Genomic DNA, 16,918 nt, shown 5'->3' on the forward strand with positions numbered 1-16,918 from the left:
GCTGTCTCTCAGCACAGGCATCAGCATTTGGTGAGCAGTACAGCCATGAGAAACGGCGTCCTCAGCACGGAATGCAGAGGGCACGTGTGTAGCAACAAACGGTTAAAAACCGTCACCGAGTGACGGTCAGTCACAGTATATTCTGATATTAGCAAAATTTTTCATGCCGGATTTCCCTCTTGTCACCTCAGAATGATAAATATTTTTTAGATATTAATGAAACTGGCACGCAATATTCTTGTCGAGTTTGATGATTTTGAACTGAAGACGAAGCACAACAAATCAACGAGGCAAAATATCAGTTACCACAGAAAGCTACAGCAGCTGTGCGTTCAAAAAACAGATTACGCCATTTGTAAGTTACGTAAAAAAAACCAGGTAGGGAAGAGCGTCAGAAAGAAATATACTCGGTTCAAATGGTTCAAATGGCTCTGAGCACTATGGGACTTAACGTCCCCTAGAACTTAGAACTACTTAAACCTAACTAACCTAAGGACATCTCACACATCCATGCCCGAGGCAGGATTCGAACCTGCGACCGTGGGGGTCACGCGGTTTCAGACTGTAGCGCCTAGAACCGCTCGGCCACTCCAGCCGGATATACTGGGTGATTAAAAAAAAAAGTAAAATTTACAAACTGACATGGCACTTCGGGTATACAAAAGGATCAGTATTCAACAGTTTTTGATGTGCTTAGCAACAGGCATACAATAATTTTTAATGAACACACCGGCATTTGTCTGTGTTGTTGTTTACGTAATTAGGACCCAGGTATCGGCCTTTTATGCCATTTTCAATCACTTTAAAACGGTATAAAAGACCGAAACATGGATCGTAATTAACCAACAACAATACCACCAAACAGTGGTGTGTTAAAATTAAAGATCAGTAACCACATTGGAACAGGGTATGGCAAACGTCACGAGAGGGCGCTACGGTCACGGAAGGGCGTTGCTATAGAACCATCGGTGGAGAACACGGAGACCGTCGCCATTTGCGCCGTAGAAACCTTGGGCTGGTTGGTTGATTTGAGGGGAGGGTACCAGACAGTAAGGTCATCGGCCCCATCGGATTAGGAAAGAGTGGAAAAGGAAGTCGGCGGTGTTATTTCAAAGGTTCAAATGGGTCAAATGGCTCTGAGCACTATGGGACTTAACATCGGAGGTCACCAGTCCCCTAGAACTTACAACTACTTAAACCTAACTAACCTAAGGGCATCACACACATGCCCGAGGCAGGATTCGAACCTGCGACCGTAGCGGTCACGCGGTTCCAGACTGTAGCGCCTACAACCGCTTGGCCACTCCGGCCGGCCGATTTCAAAGGAACCAACCCGGAATTTGTCCGAAGCGATTTAGGGAAATCAAGGGAAACCTAAATCAAGATGGCCGGACGTGGGGTTTCAACCGTTAACCTCCCGAATGCGAATCGAATGTGCTAACCACTGCGCCACCTCGCTCGGTGGAAACGTTGGAAGTAACATGGCTAGATACACGTACCGTGAAATGGCTATGACACATTTGATCTATGGCGCAAAAAACTGCAGTGGACGAGAACACTTGCAATTGTATCGTGCGAACTATTGCGGAAGGTACCATGCCACACATTTTCCGCCACGTTGCATTGTCGATTGTGCGGAACCGGCTCCTTCCATGTACACAAGCCGTACACTGGTCGCCAAGGGCAGCTGCGGCGGAACAAAGCGTTATCGAAAGGGTGCAGAGTACGGCATCAATAAAGCCCACCCTGCTAGTCGCGCGGTCTAACGCGCTGCTTCGCAAGCGGGAAAGTGTGCCGGTCCCCGGCACTAATCTTCCCGGGGGTTTTGTATCGAGGTCCGGTGTGCCGGCCAGCCTGTGGTTGGTTTTTATGCAGTTTTCCATCTACCTCGGCGAATGCAGGCTCGTTCCCCTTGTTCCGCTTCAGTTACACTCTGTCGGCGATTGCTGCGCAAACACCGTTTCCACGTTCGCGTACACCGTAATTATTCTACGCAAACATTTGGGGTTACATTCTTCTGGTATGAGACGTTCCTGGGGTGGGGGGGGGGGGGGGGGGCGGGGGCGGATCCACTGGGGGCCGAACCGGCGCAATAACCCTAGGTTCCGTGTGGGGAGGCGGTGGGGTAGGTGGACTGCTGTGACCTGTTGTGAGGTTGTGAACCACTGAGAGCTACGGGGGGACGAAGCCTCTCCGTCGTTTATAGGTCCATGGTTTAATACAGTGCAGTACGATACAATACGGCAGCAACAAGTACACGAAGTGTGTACTGCGCCTGGATATCCCCAACCATATGGCGCATTGTACACACCGTTTCATTTTCAACGCACCTAGGCATTTTAGCCGGCCGTTGTGGCCATTGTGTTCTAGGCGCTAAGTCTGGAATTGCGCGACCGCTACGGTCGCAGGTTCGAATCCTGCCTGGGGCATGGATGTGTGTGATGTCCTTAGGTTAGTTACGTTTAAGTAGTTCTAAATTCTAGGGGACTGATGACCTCAGATGTTAAGTCCCATAGTGCTTAAAGCCATTTGAACCACCCAGGCATTTTAAATGGGGGACTGCAAGAAGCACATGGGTTTCACGAGATGATTTCTACAGAAATTCTGCACAGACTGAAACAACACAGCGAATTTGCTGTTCACCAATGAGGCTGCGTTCACAACCTGCCTATAGAAGCGGATGTGAAGTCACATGCTACATGTACGCATGCTGCTCAACGCAAATTCACCCTTAACGATTGGGCTGGCATCGTTGTACTCGTAAACCGTTTAATTGGGCCGCACACTCTCCCGCACCGACTTGATGATCGCACTTACCTAGTATCCCGCGAGAGGTTCTGCCGGACATACTGAATGACGTTCCCATACTTATTCGTAGCAGCATTCGATTTCAGCACGACGGGCGCCCCGCTCATTTCAGCAGACAAGTGAGGAGACATCAGCTGACAATCTTCCTGGCCTCTGGACTGGTCGCAACGGGCCAGTCGCATGGCCACCACGATCACCCTATCTGTGCCAAGTCGACTTTTTCCTGTGAGGGAATCTGAAAGGCCTTGTGCTCGAAACACCTGTTACATCGTTGGAGGACCGAGTAAACAAGATTGTTGCAGCAGCAGGATGTCCTCTAGATGCACCAGGAATCGTTGAAAGTGTGTGCCACCCACTGCAGCGTCAGTCTCAAGCGTGTGTCGATGCATCTGAAAAAAACTTTGAGCTTCTCCCGTAGTGGGCGTCGATTTGCAGCGTGTGACTGATTAACTATAACACCATTTAGTTGCCCCGGATGGCCTTTGCGGTTCTGGGTCATGTGTGATTGCTGATCCTTGTTGTATGTCCGATGTGGCATGTCAGTTTGTAAAATTCTTTTCAATCACCCTGTATAAATGCCGTCGGACTCAATCGGTTACGAAATCTACCACTGTCACGAACATTACATACCTGATCATCCATTTAATGAGATGAATGCGGATTTCCAATGGCACTCCCATCACTGGGACGCTAAACGAGCACCCGTATACACTCAAAAAATGAATAAAGGCAATTCACTGAATTTATTCGATGAATTGTAAATATTCTGCAATTGTGTATCGAACGAACTAAAAATGATGAGAACAGTGTTATTCGACAATTTTCTGTAGCCTCTGCCACCTCTACATATTCCTTTTATAACATAAAAGATTCATTGTCCATTAATGACAAAGTCATGTCTGTTATTACATTGTCACCGTGCTTCACAACGGCTGATTTATAGATCGTAAGTGATACTTCAGTTGCCATATTTCATAATAACATTAGCGATGTTGTATATATTCATATATTTATATAGTGTTGTTGGCTTTTTTGTGAATTTACCATTACACAGAGTGTTTCACAATTCCTGTTACAGGATGTTATGGGTTGTAGAGGGGACTAAGTACATAAAATTTAGATGAGAAAACCCTGTCTCGATTTGTACTTTTTCTCTATAAATTAAGTTCGACGGTAGAATCACTTTCAAATGCAAGCACACAGTGGATGTAATCACCGCTGACTCATTTGTCTGCAGGAGCCCGTGGAACGACAAATGTTCCCAGTACTCGTTGTTGGCTTCTCATCAACGTCAAGAAGTCGGAGCTTCCATGGATCACCACAGTCAGCCCTCCTAGTATGAACACACCTGTCTCTAAGCCGTAGTTGTTGTCGGACAAAAATGATACGTGACATCATAATTACGTCAGGGAGTGACGACGGCGCCCTCTTCTCAGTTTGTGTGTGCACTGTGATGCGAACGATTTGAATGTGAAACGACCTTCAGAGTTTTTTTGTATTCAAAGGAAGTCTTGTCTAGAACCGTAGAAGCCTGTAATAGGAGTTGTTAAACATTCTACACCAAGCAGCCAATACCTCTTACAAACAGGAAATAAGGCTTACAGAAGCAGATTTCGTTTCTTCTTTCTCATTTTAACAGCTAAACGTAGTAGTTCCCCCTTACATCTACATCTACATGGATACTCTCCAAATCACATTTAAGTGCCTGGCAGAGGGTTCATCGAACCACCTTCGCAATTCTCTATTATTCCATTCTCGTATAGCGCTCGGAAAAAGTGAAAACCTGTATCTTTCCGTACGAGCTCTGATTTCCCTTGTGTTATCGTGGTGATCGTTCCTCCCTGTGTAGGTTGGTGTCAACAAAATATTTTCGCTTTCGGAGGAGAAAGTTAGTGATTGGCATTTCGTGAGAAAATTCCGTCACAGCGAAAAACGTCTTTCTTTCAATGATGTTCAGCTCTTAGTTTCTTTCTACTATCGCTTTCCTTTTCAATGACACTATTTAAAGTTGGACTTTTTTACAGAAACTGTTACTTTACGTATATACATCTAAAAACTAGGTCGTGCCCTCCGAACGTTAAGTATCGTTCTAAGCGTATAAAAATAAGATTGTTGACTGAAGAGTAAGATATCTTCATGCCTATGAATTTTCACATTATGAAGAAAAGCACAAGGTAATAGAAAATAACAAACCAACACTCGAAGTATAAAGAAGTAGCTTCGTAACTTGTGATACCTAAATGAAAAGCGTCATTTTGAAACGCCTCTTTACGAAATGATTATAGAAGTAGTATTTCTCTCATTTTGTAGAAATTTTGGCTTTGACATTTTGTCCTCTCAGCCGACAACCGTTTCGGAAGACTTTATGTGTATAATGGTTGAAATCTAAATTGTACATATACATTCAGTTATCGTCACGATCTTTATAAAGATTCGTACCGATTATTTTAAGTGATGCATGTTGTTACACATACACTCTTCAACTGTTTGATATTGTGAGGGATCAGATACTCAGTTCTGATGTCAACTCGTGATAAAAACTACTTCAGGGCTGTCATCTGAGATATCATTGTAGTTAAATGACTTCCGTATAGCTGAGAAATCTAGAGATATTCTCCCGCCAGAAGGCGAAGAAACTTTTACACTATTTGCAGCTATGATTGCAGGCTACCGTTACCTTGACAGGAGAGGAAACAGGTTTCACCTGGTCGCCTTTCTCCTTATTCAGTACTTTGTCGAGCCTGCAGCGCTCGCAGAGTGCGGGAACGCCTTAGGGCATTTTCCTCATTCTTTACGTAACTACGAAAAGAAAACAGAATTTCGAGATAATTAGCTTATTGACGAACTGTAAATCAAGTAGTTAACTATGCATTGAAACTACTAACACTGCTCTTCAACGAGTATTTATTGCCGTACGAGATACAATGTCAAGAACGTCTGCGACAGATGTTTCTAACCTTTAACGGTCAGTAAAACCGATTTGTCCGACATCGAAATTTCCTGCAGGGCACCTCAGAATCTACTTTCTTCCCGTATTATATCTTATCTAGTGACTATGTACACAACCAGTTACACAGGCTTCAGCGGTGCTTTCCTGGTACAACGTTATGAACCCACCAACTTCAGCTATAATTTTAGTACAATTACACAGAACGTCTGTTCAGCTGCGTTCAGACGCCTGGCTAAGGAAATCGTAAGGGAGATGTTAGGCAGTGGTAAAAGTGGCCTCCATTTCTTTTTGCATGTCTGTGGACACCAAGAGATCAATATTGCTTCCTTGTTAATGCGTTTGACACTTGCAGGAAGTTGCACAGTTAGTAATATGCGTCAGTATCGTTTTGTAACTCACACCAGACTGTTGTCTAATAGGTAAACTACATTGAAATACAGTAGTAATTGTCGCAGATAAACTGTGGACTCCATCTGAAATCTATGTTGCTTAGGATTATAAGGCAAGTACACATTCTGTACCAAAACGCTGGATATTTTCCAGCAGTTTTGCTAATAAATGTGTTTTAAGCGGTGTGCCAGGCCACGTTGACCGCTGCACACTTTTACAAAATGCTAATTTGTATGCCAGAGGCCTGCATTCTGGTACAGCAACCTCGCACAGGCTTCGAACCAATGTGGATGCTACTGCTATCGGAAGGCAAGTGCTTTACAGAATGGTCATTTCCCAGCGGATGTCAGCATATATTTCTAATGCTTTCTTGAATAATGAGCTAGGACTACGGGCTATTAACAACATTACTGCCTTCCTAAATATAGATCTCACATTCTCGTGCGCGCCATAATACAGAAACGAGAATCCTTCAGTTCTAGATATACCCTGCAGTTTTCAAAACTAAAACCCAGTAGCTCTTCAGAAGAACATGGACTACGGAATGAAATGTGAGGCATTGATCTATCCTGGAAGAAACTTCAATATGTTTTGATCAATTAGGTAAAAAGGGATGCAATATACTCTAATAATTTGCTTGGTTCTAAATATTTACGATGGATGGAGACAATAATCACCTATTACTGTATGTATAGAAAAAACAATAATTGAATACAGTGTCAGTCTAACTTGCAACTAACCCGTTTCGCTTTTGTTGTATTGCTATCCAAGGAACCTACCATTGCCCGAGTTTATGTATTCCAGTCTTCTATTAATTCATCTCCTCCTCCTCTTTCTATCCACTCCCCCCGCTCATCACTTCTCTATTCATCTCCTGAACCCCTCAATCTCTGTTTGTTTCCTCCTCCTCCATTCTCTGTCTGTCATCTCGTTATCGCCCACACTTCCACTCCAATGGAAGGCTGGTGGTTCTTACTCTCACAACATTTCGTTCCAGAGAGTAAGTAATATGTGTACCAAGTCTGAATGATAGCGTCTGATTCTCTGCTGTTTTACACAATACGAGTCCAGAGACGATGTTAACCTTATCTCTAGTATTTAGGTATGTTTATCGTAGGTCCGTAGGCACATTAATAAATCTGTTAGCTCGTTGGAGTGTTCATTCCCGCGAACTGCAGGACTCAATGAACAGCATAAACAAGAGACAAACTGCACTTCATACTTTTAAAAGTATTCTACACCAGTTAAGTACAGAAAATATATAATACCAAAAGTTCATTTCTGAAACTATTTTCATCACGCTTTCTCATTCATATCTGCACCCCTCGTGAAAGCATGGAATTTTACTCCCTCAGTATTTTCATTCAAATAATGACACATGTACGTAATCAATGTGACTGAAATTTCTCCAAGTGTACTTGAGTTATGTTACGACGTCGTTCTCGTTTCATTCCCACCTCTATAGGATTGCGGTGGTTCTTAACTCCACAGTTCTCTTATTCAGTTAGTAAGTAAACAGTAAACGCACGATTTCTTCAAGAATCCCACTCCTTTGTACAAAACAGATTCAAACATCTATTGCTTTAGAAATGAGTTAATGTGTTATTTTACACTAAGTATATAAGCGAAAAAAGTTCTGGAAGATTCGAAACTATGTTTAAACATTGTTGATAGCCGCTAAATTCTTTCAGTATCAATCACTGGACGAGTTTCATCTGGGTAACTGGCACTCCGTTTTAAGAAATCCTAGTTTTTCATTCAGCTTAGGGCTTATGACGTCCTATCATGTGAATGAAGTCATACAATCACATCTTTGCAGGTAGATTTAGTAGTGTGTGCTGGATACTATCTGTTGCGAATAGAGTCAGTCATAAAGATGTAATAAATTAAAATGGCATGCGTGATACTCCATTTTTCATGCTTCTAAAGTGTTAAAGTGTCGTAGAATGCTAAAATTTTGCAGTTGCATTCTGTGGCATATATGGATACTGTATGCAAAACAAGTTTCAACTAACGTAGTCACGAGGTAATAAATTAAAACTTCATGCGTAAAGCCGCGGGCGTTCACGCATCTCAAGGTTAATGACGTCGTATCTCTTCAATTATATGACGTACAACCAAATTTTGCAGGGATGTTTAGTGGTGCATGCGGATAGTGTCTGCAAAATGTGTAGCGAATAGAATTTGTAGTCAATTAAAACGTTAAGGTTGATGGTACAGTTTTACTGCATGAAAGGCGAAGATACGGTATATGAATGCGTGGTGTCTGTTCCTTCGGACATGTCTGAAAGAACAGATACCACACATTCATATAACTGATACGCCTAGCTGGGTAATGGATCCGCCTTCTTCAGTGCGGATACAAAAATATGTCCAATATCCTGTGGGAATCTCAGAGTAGCGAACATGGAGTCAGTGGGCAGGGACTGCCGATAGGTATCGCTCGTTCGAAATGTGGATCAGCCGTGAGGCGTGGCGAGGTAGTCCGTGCAGTTCCGATAACGCTGTGTGCCGGGTACCTTTCCAGTAAGCAGGAGATCGCGGATTCGAATATCGGTCTACTACACATTTCCAGTCGTTGCCGCTGATTCCGCTCAGTGTCCCGTTGCAGCTGTAGTAGTAATCCCGGTTCACTTTACAGAAGTTGTAGTAAGCGACGAAATATTTTACCTTTCGTCGGTTTCTGAGGGATATCAGCTAGATAAAGTTTGGTAAAGGTTTGAAATTGTCTGCAAAGTTTACTGCAAATCGGTAAGCGCTCTCATTCTCAAATACTGTGTAAATATGTTCTGGGTACTTGCACGTGATGAATTACGCATCTTTTTACACCCCCAACTGTTACCGCCACAGCGATTCTTTCCAGACAGCAAGTGATGTGTGAATCAAGGTTTTGTAAGATATAGAGATTCCAAAAGGGCCACATGAACCCACACGCGTGTGCAGAGGATACAACATATTCACAATTTCATGGTGAGATCATGAGCCATTAACATAAGAGCCACATAACATCAATAGTTTGAGCACGTTTCTCCGAATTCACTGTCTCATATAACAGTTCTATTTGAGCGTATTGCAAGCAATTTGTCTTCTTTGCATATCTTTATTCAATACGTGGCTGAAATTTCTTCCAAGAACTGTGAGCAAATACTGAATCCTCCGATCGACAGATTCTACATATTGCTTTACTGGGAAAATGAATCACTAGAATAAAACAGCGTTCTTAAACACTGCAAGTCAGTTGCTATCGTTGCATGATGAAAAATCCTAGTACAAATATTCCATAGCATATCCCAGGTTTGTGAACTGTCTAGCTGTCAAACTGCATGAGGAAGAAGAGAGAATGGACGCTAAACATAAAAGGGAATATTTAGTAAATTCGAATAATGTTAAAGCACATTTAAAAGAACTATGTGGAAGTAAGTCTGGTTATTCTGTCTTTTATAAGAGACACCTATAGTTCATAGTTTCTCTGAAACAATGCGAATATATGGAAAAATAACTTGTTGCAAGGATATCATTATGCATGCTGAAATTTGGATAAGGCAGTTATTTAGTTAACATCAGACTAAACAAGCGACGCAGAAAATATAACTCAGACGAAAACAGAAGGCTTGGAAATATTTACAATGATTCTTCCAGTTTAGTAAATGCTCATGTCCAGTGTCTATTGCTCTCTTAATGTTATAACGAATATAATTTTCAGTGCTGAAAATGATATACAAGTAATACGCATTAAAATATATACTGATGGCTCACCTGGATGAGGGTTGGATCTAAAATTTATATTTTCCCTATGTGAGAGACATACCGCTGGCATATTTTGACCGATGAGTATGTTTCTTCGGCCATCGGCGTGGCTGTACCTAGCGCTGTATGCATGCTACACCTGAATTGCGATGGACTTTCCTTGGTTGCATCTCTCCAACAAAATTTTGTTCACAACAGCATAAATAGCATCAGATCACAAATTTCCTCAAATTTACAATGGCTTTCTCCGAATGTGCTACTTGTTACGGGTTATGGCTGAAAATCAACCTATCGGTGAAAGACGGCGTTCAAAACTGTCGACTGGTGAAATAATTGACTATCTCTTGCACTGATTTTTCGAAGGAAAGAGTAGTTGGATAAGGTTCATTCATCTGTATTGGAATCGTGGTTCTGCTGATTCACATACAGCGTTTATACTACTTCTTACTTGATCTTTGTTTCAAGTGATTTAACGCACTCGTTGTACACATGTGCAGTGCTGCTCTAACTTGTAAAAGAGAATTAACTAGACAGGAAACACAAAGTTCTTGTAATGTGAGTATAAAAGACCAAGGAAAATGAGATTCATCTTCTTCATAGGGAACCGAAAGCCCGAAAAGATACTCAGGCAGGGAAGAGAGTAGGATAGGAGCTTCTTCCCCGATGTTTCAGTTCAGTATATACTAGAGCAAAGTCTGGCATATGATATGTAACATATATAAATGTAATTCAATAAGAACGAATGAAGAACAAGCCAGTATATCGTCTGGCTCCATCGGCGAAAAGTCATTGGATGAAATCAGCGGTAATCGTCAAAAATCTAGGAATATATGTCAGGACTGGTTTACTGTCGGCCGTCGACATAAATGTAAGCAAGACATCACAGATTCTCGACAGAGATTTATCAGAAGAGCACTGTTGCCAATAAAATCCTTCAATATATTTTGGCGGTGTTGGCCTATCGGTAGAGATAAAGGAGATTCAGAAGAGCAGCGCGTTTTATTGCAGATGTGTATAGGTAGTGCGAGAACGAGACAGAAGAGCTCTACAAATGTGTATGGGAGAAGTCGTGTATCGCAAGGAGAAACTGTGAGAGCTGACGTTTCAACATTTTGGGAGTCTGCGTTGCAATACAAACCAGGGAAGACATTGTTTCTTCCGATACACATCTTCTGTAAGGATTACAAAGTTAACGTTAAAGATATATGGGGCCGTTGTTGATTGAAACTTTGAAACCTAAGCTAATTCAAATGAAACAATGAAGCTTCAATAACGCTGTGTAACAAATAAAAATAACAGCTAGCAAGGGGTGCAGCATGTGCACTACAGGCTCTCCAACAGTACGAAACTACTACTAATCATTTCGTTACATAATCCTACGGCCTTTGAACTTCTTCATAAGGTCTACTAGGGCAAATCAGCCATAACGCTGTAAGGAAATCTTTATTTTGTCAATGACATTTAGGTATGATTTTATTTCACTTCACTGACAGCATTAACTGTGAGTGGTTTAGTGAAACGTCCAGCGGGTAGACAAGAATATGAAAACACGACAAACACAACATGTTATCATTTGCATACAAAACAGGTTGCGGTCGTGTCGGAATGGATAAATACAGGTCTTGCATAGTTTTCAAGGAAATCTTATACCGTTCTTCCTGCAAAGTAGGGGGAGGGGGGGGGGTGCGAACTAGGGTAGGGTGTGTAGTATATTTTTAACGCTTTGGTATACGAATGGCGACTTGTACGTGGCTATAAAAAAGTTCAGATCCAAACATGTTAGGAGGGTCATTCAACAATTAAAGAGACAAATAGGAGTGGAGAAAAAAGCTTTTATTTTTACAAAACAATACTATTTCTAATTTTCAACATGATCCCCATGACCATCAATGCACTTGTTCCAACGTGCCACAAGGTTTTTTATTCCGGGTGCAAATAACTCTTTATCTTGCTGTTTGAACCAATTTCCCACAAACTTTTTCACGTCTTCGTTGTCCTGGAACCTCTTCAGTGCACCAAACAAATGAAAATCACTAGGTGGTAAGTCAGGACTGTAAGGGGATGTGGCAACACTTCCCAGCCAATTTTGTCGATGGTTTCACCGGCTAGTTGAACAATATGAGGACGTGCGTTGTCTTGCTGGAGAATCACACTTCTCCTCTGAGATTCACGATGTCTCTCTCTCACGGCTGGCTTCACCTTGTTTAAAGGCAAACCCGAGTAGTATTGTCTGTTCATTGTACGCTGCTCTTCAAGATAATCACAGAAAAATTAGACCTCAAGCATCCCACAATACTGTCAACATGACGTTTCCTGCTCATGCTACGGTTTAGAATTTTTTCTTGGCAGGTGAGATGGTGTGCTTCCACTCCACGCTTTTTCTTTTTAATTCTGGCTCATAATAGTGAACCCAAGTTTCATCACAAGTTAAAACTTTGTTGTAGAAGTGCTCATCTTCTCTTTCATAACGTTCCTTTAGCTCTGTGCACACTCTCAATCTTGTTTCCTTGTTTAGCCGCACCAACGCCTTTGGGACCCATCTTGCCCATGTTTTGCAGTACTTCAGCTTGTTACAGATAATGTTATGAACTGTAGCAGTACTAACTTGAACCTTATCAACTGTTTCCAGTCACACTGCAATCGGCAAGAATAATTTCATCAATTCGTCTTTGAAGTGAGGGAGTTGAAACTGCAACTGATCGGCCAGAACGGGTTCGTCGGTCACTGAGTTGCGACCAATTTTGACCGGCTCTGCCTACTTGTAAAAATTTGCACGATTCTTACAACCTGCACCATAAACTTTAGACATTCTACAACATATATTCACTAATTTCTCGCCTTCAGCAAGTAAAAAACTATCAGGGCTAAGCCCAGTGATGCCAACTTAAAGCCATAAAAGTATCAAACTTGCCCTACTATCAGTTTTTACCCAGACCAACTTATCTCTTTAATTATTGGATGACTCTCGTAGAAACCAGTGTAATACTGATATTTAAGTCGTTTTCTTTAAAGAAAAACGTCTGAATGCACTCTATCTTTTTCTTTCCCTGAGAGCTAGGGGTCGGCCAGTCCCGGCCCCTCTCCCCCTTGCGTTGCCCACAGGTATAGGTGCCTTGTGTCCACGTAGCGGAGTTGTTAAAGCATGTGCATAGTAAGCAGGAGATCCTGGGTTCGAGTTCCGGTCCAACACAAATTTTCACTCGTCGCTACTGCTTTCGCATACAGTCGCTTTTTCGCTGATATCATTAGTTAGTTCCTTTTCGTTTCGTTCCCCCCACCCCCACACTTTCCGCCATCCAACTTCAATTTAAATAATAACTTATTCGTGACTCAACCCAATTTTCCGTTGCTTTCAGAGACCACTGTTGCCCTCAGGAATGACTGTTACCTGCGTGGAACGAAAGTTGCAAAAATTTATAACTGCTTGAAGCCGATGGAGGAAACTATGAATCCTTGCCAATATCGATGTAAGGTAATGCTGTGTTCCGCTCACTTTTTGCTGTGCGTTTCCCCGGTCGCCCCGGTCGGGATCAGCATGATGCAACGTCACGTGCGGGGCACGTTTCCGAGGCACGGGCAGCGGCACCAGGAAAACGCGCCGACCAATCAGAGGCCACGCTAGGGCCAGCCTTCGCGTGCGGCCGCCAGCCGCTGTCGCTACGTAGGCAGGCGGCGGCCACAGTTACTACAGCGGTGGGCTCTGCGGTCGCCTCGACCCGAGCGGCACGCGGGCTTCGCACGTGCTGAGCTGCTCTTTCCTCGAAGATCCGCACGTTTACCAGGAGTCGCGGCTCCCAGTAACTGGAGTAACGACAGACGCAGATAAAAGCACTTCTTGAACAGCGTAAACAAGCAGTTCTCCCCGAAAGCAAGCAAATACATCAATTCCTTTAAATCATTGGGTGAAAAGACTGTAGTTTTTTAATTGTTATCTCAACATACCGCTGCGGATAAAATGTGTAACCTGTGATATATACAAGACCAGGGAGTAGTGATTTTAGTATTCTACCTACAAATATTATTTTCGTATTTTCGTCGCTTTACGTGTGGTAGCTTCCGTCCCCTATAACGCAAAGCCGCAATATCAGAGAAATTTTAAATAAATTCACAATTTTAAATAATCTCCTATAAAAATTTTATTCCCAACACAAAACAACATTGTCGCAATAAAAAATTATTCAGTGGAGCAAATTACAACGTCAGATTCTTCTCTCTGTCTCTCATATACTACCATGACTTTGAAATATATGCACATACTTGTACAAAAGTGCTGTGAACCACTCCATTGCAGTAATGCCTGGAATGGTGCTGATGAAATGAACATAACCTGTCAAAAAACACACTCATCAAAAAAGGTTTTGCATCACCTCGGTTCCCAGAGTTCCAGAACCTGTACAGAATATTGGAATACAGATCAACATAAACATCATTCCCGCCCTTTTAATTGCTCATGAAAACGACACTACATGTTTTACCACCATACAGCGAGACCTTCAGAGGTGATGGTCCAGATTGCTGTACACACTGGTACCCCTAATACCGAGTAGGATGTCCTCTTGCATTGATGCATGCCAGTATTTGTCGTGGCATACTATCCACAAGTTCGTCAAGGCACTGTTGGTCCAGATAGTCCCACTCGATTCGGTGTAGATCCTTCAGAGTGATTGGTGGGTCACGTCGTCCATAAAGAGCCCTTTTCAATCTATCCCAGGCATGTTCAACAGAGTTCATGTCTGGCGAACATATTGGCCACTCTAGTCGAGCGATGTCTTTATCCTGAAGGAAGTCATTCGCAAGATGTGCACGATGGGGGCTCCAATTGTCGTCCACGAAGACGAATGCCTCGCCAGTATGCTGCATTATCGGTCAGAGGATGGCATTCACGTATCGTACAGCCGCTACGGCGCCTTCCATGACCACCAGCGGCGTACAAAGGCCCCACATAATGCCACCCCAAAACAGCAGGGAACCGCCAACTTGCTGCACTCGCTTGACAGTGTGTCTAAGGCGTTCAGTCTGACCGGGTTGCCTCCTGACACGTCTCCGGCGATAGTCCGGTTGACGGCATATGCGACACTCATCGGTGAAGAGAACGTGATGCCAATCCTGAGCGGTTCATTCGGCATATTTTTGGCCCCATCTGTATAGCGCTGCATGTTGTCATGGTTGCAAAGATGGACCTCGCCATGGACGTCGGGATAGAAGTTGCACATCATGCAGCCATTGCGCAAAGTTTGAGTCGTAACACGACGTCCTGTGGCTGGACGAAAAGCATTATTCAACACGGTGGCGTTGCTGTCAGGTTTCCTCCGAGCCGTAATCCGTAGTTAGCCGTCATCCACTTCAGTAGTAGCCCTTGGGCGGCCTGAGAGAGGCATGTCATCAACAATTCCTATTTCTCTGTATGTCCTCCATGTTTGAACAACGTCGCTTTGGTTCACCTCGAGACGCCTGGACACTCCCCTTGTTGAGAGCCCTTACTGGCACAAAGTAACAATGCGGACGCAATCGAACCGCGATATTTACCGTCTAGGCATGGTTGAACTACGGACAGTACAAGCGGTATACCTCCGTCCTGGTGGAATACTTTAACTGATCGGCTGTCGGACGACCTTTTTACGTCTTTGGGCGCGTTCAGTGACATCTCTGAACTGTCAAAGAAACAGTATCTGTGATACAATATCCACAGTCATCGTCTATTTTCAGTAGTTCTGGGACCCGGTATTATGCAAAACTTTCTTTGATGCATGTACTAAATGTAGGCCTATTATATGGAAGCTTAACATATTTAGAGAGCTGGTGCCGGTTCTAAAATGTAACTGAGTGTTGCCAATGAGAAAGGTGAAACACCCATCAAAGTAGGAACCCAAAATTTCAACCACAGCCCTTAGGTTAGCAGTAACATCGCGACCATGTCACTCGACACCCTGCCTCGAGTACTACTGGTTGACAAAGTTTATAAAGCGGAAGTTAGTGCAGGTGCTCATGCGGCCCACACCCTAGCACGACGCAGCTGCTGTACTTGCTCTAGCATTTGAAAATCATCCACGATCACGGACCATAACTGGAAACACAGTCGCTCCACGAAACTTATATAGTTACTCACGCTTCCATTACTCTTGTGCTCCACAGTAGTAGTACATGCTCTAACTTTTGAAAAAAAAAAAATAAAAAAAAACGCTAACTTTAACCGTAATTGTAATTAAAGTGCAACACACTCAAAAAACTTACGGAGTATGAGCAACACAACAGAACAACTGTGAACAATAGAAGTAATCTGTGTTGTATTACGTTGTATCATATGTGGTAACACCCCATAGTCTAGAACAGATGTTAAATATAAAATCAGATTTTTTTTGACATTATCCGACGTAGTCTGTGCCAGGCCTTCCTACCGTCTGAGATTCACTGGACATAAGTTCATAGAAGGTCAAAAGTGGCCTACAAGACAGAGAAAAATGTCGGTCAGGGTCATAATGACTGTATTCCTATTTTTGTTTTCTTTTTTGTTTTTTGTTTTTTTTAGTCTGGAAATGGAAATATCCTTGGTTCAAATGGCTCTGAGCACTATGGGACTTAACAGCTATGGTCATCAGTCCCCTAGAACTTAGAACTACTTAAACCTAACTAACCTAAGGACATCACACAACACCCAGTCATCACGAGGCAGAGAAAATCCCTGACCCCGCCAGGAATCGAACCCGGGAAACCGGGCGCGGGAAGCGAGAACTCTACCGCACGACCACGAGCTGCGGACGAAAATATCATCTGTGGACTTACTCGTCCGGTCTTCATAAGATACAATGCGCGATAAACTTTGAGAAGCAAAACAACCATTAGTCTTGAATGTTAGTTAGTCTTGCATTGAAGGTCGCTAAACAGCTACTTCATCAGCTCCGTCTTGAACGTATCATGATCTAAATTTCATAGGTCTAAGAGCGCGTGCGAAAGCGTAAAAAGCATCCTCATTGTCCATCGACAACGACAAATATCGTACTGTGGCTGGCAGCGTACTGTGAAGGC

Source organism: Schistocerca americana, chromosome 5 (genome assembly GCF_021461395.2).
Source record: "Schistocerca americana isolate TAMUIC-IGC-003095 chromosome 5, iqSchAmer2.1, whole genome shotgun sequence".
In the NCBI taxonomy this organism is placed as follows: domain Eukaryota; kingdom Metazoa; phylum Arthropoda; class Insecta; order Orthoptera; family Acrididae; genus Schistocerca; species Schistocerca americana.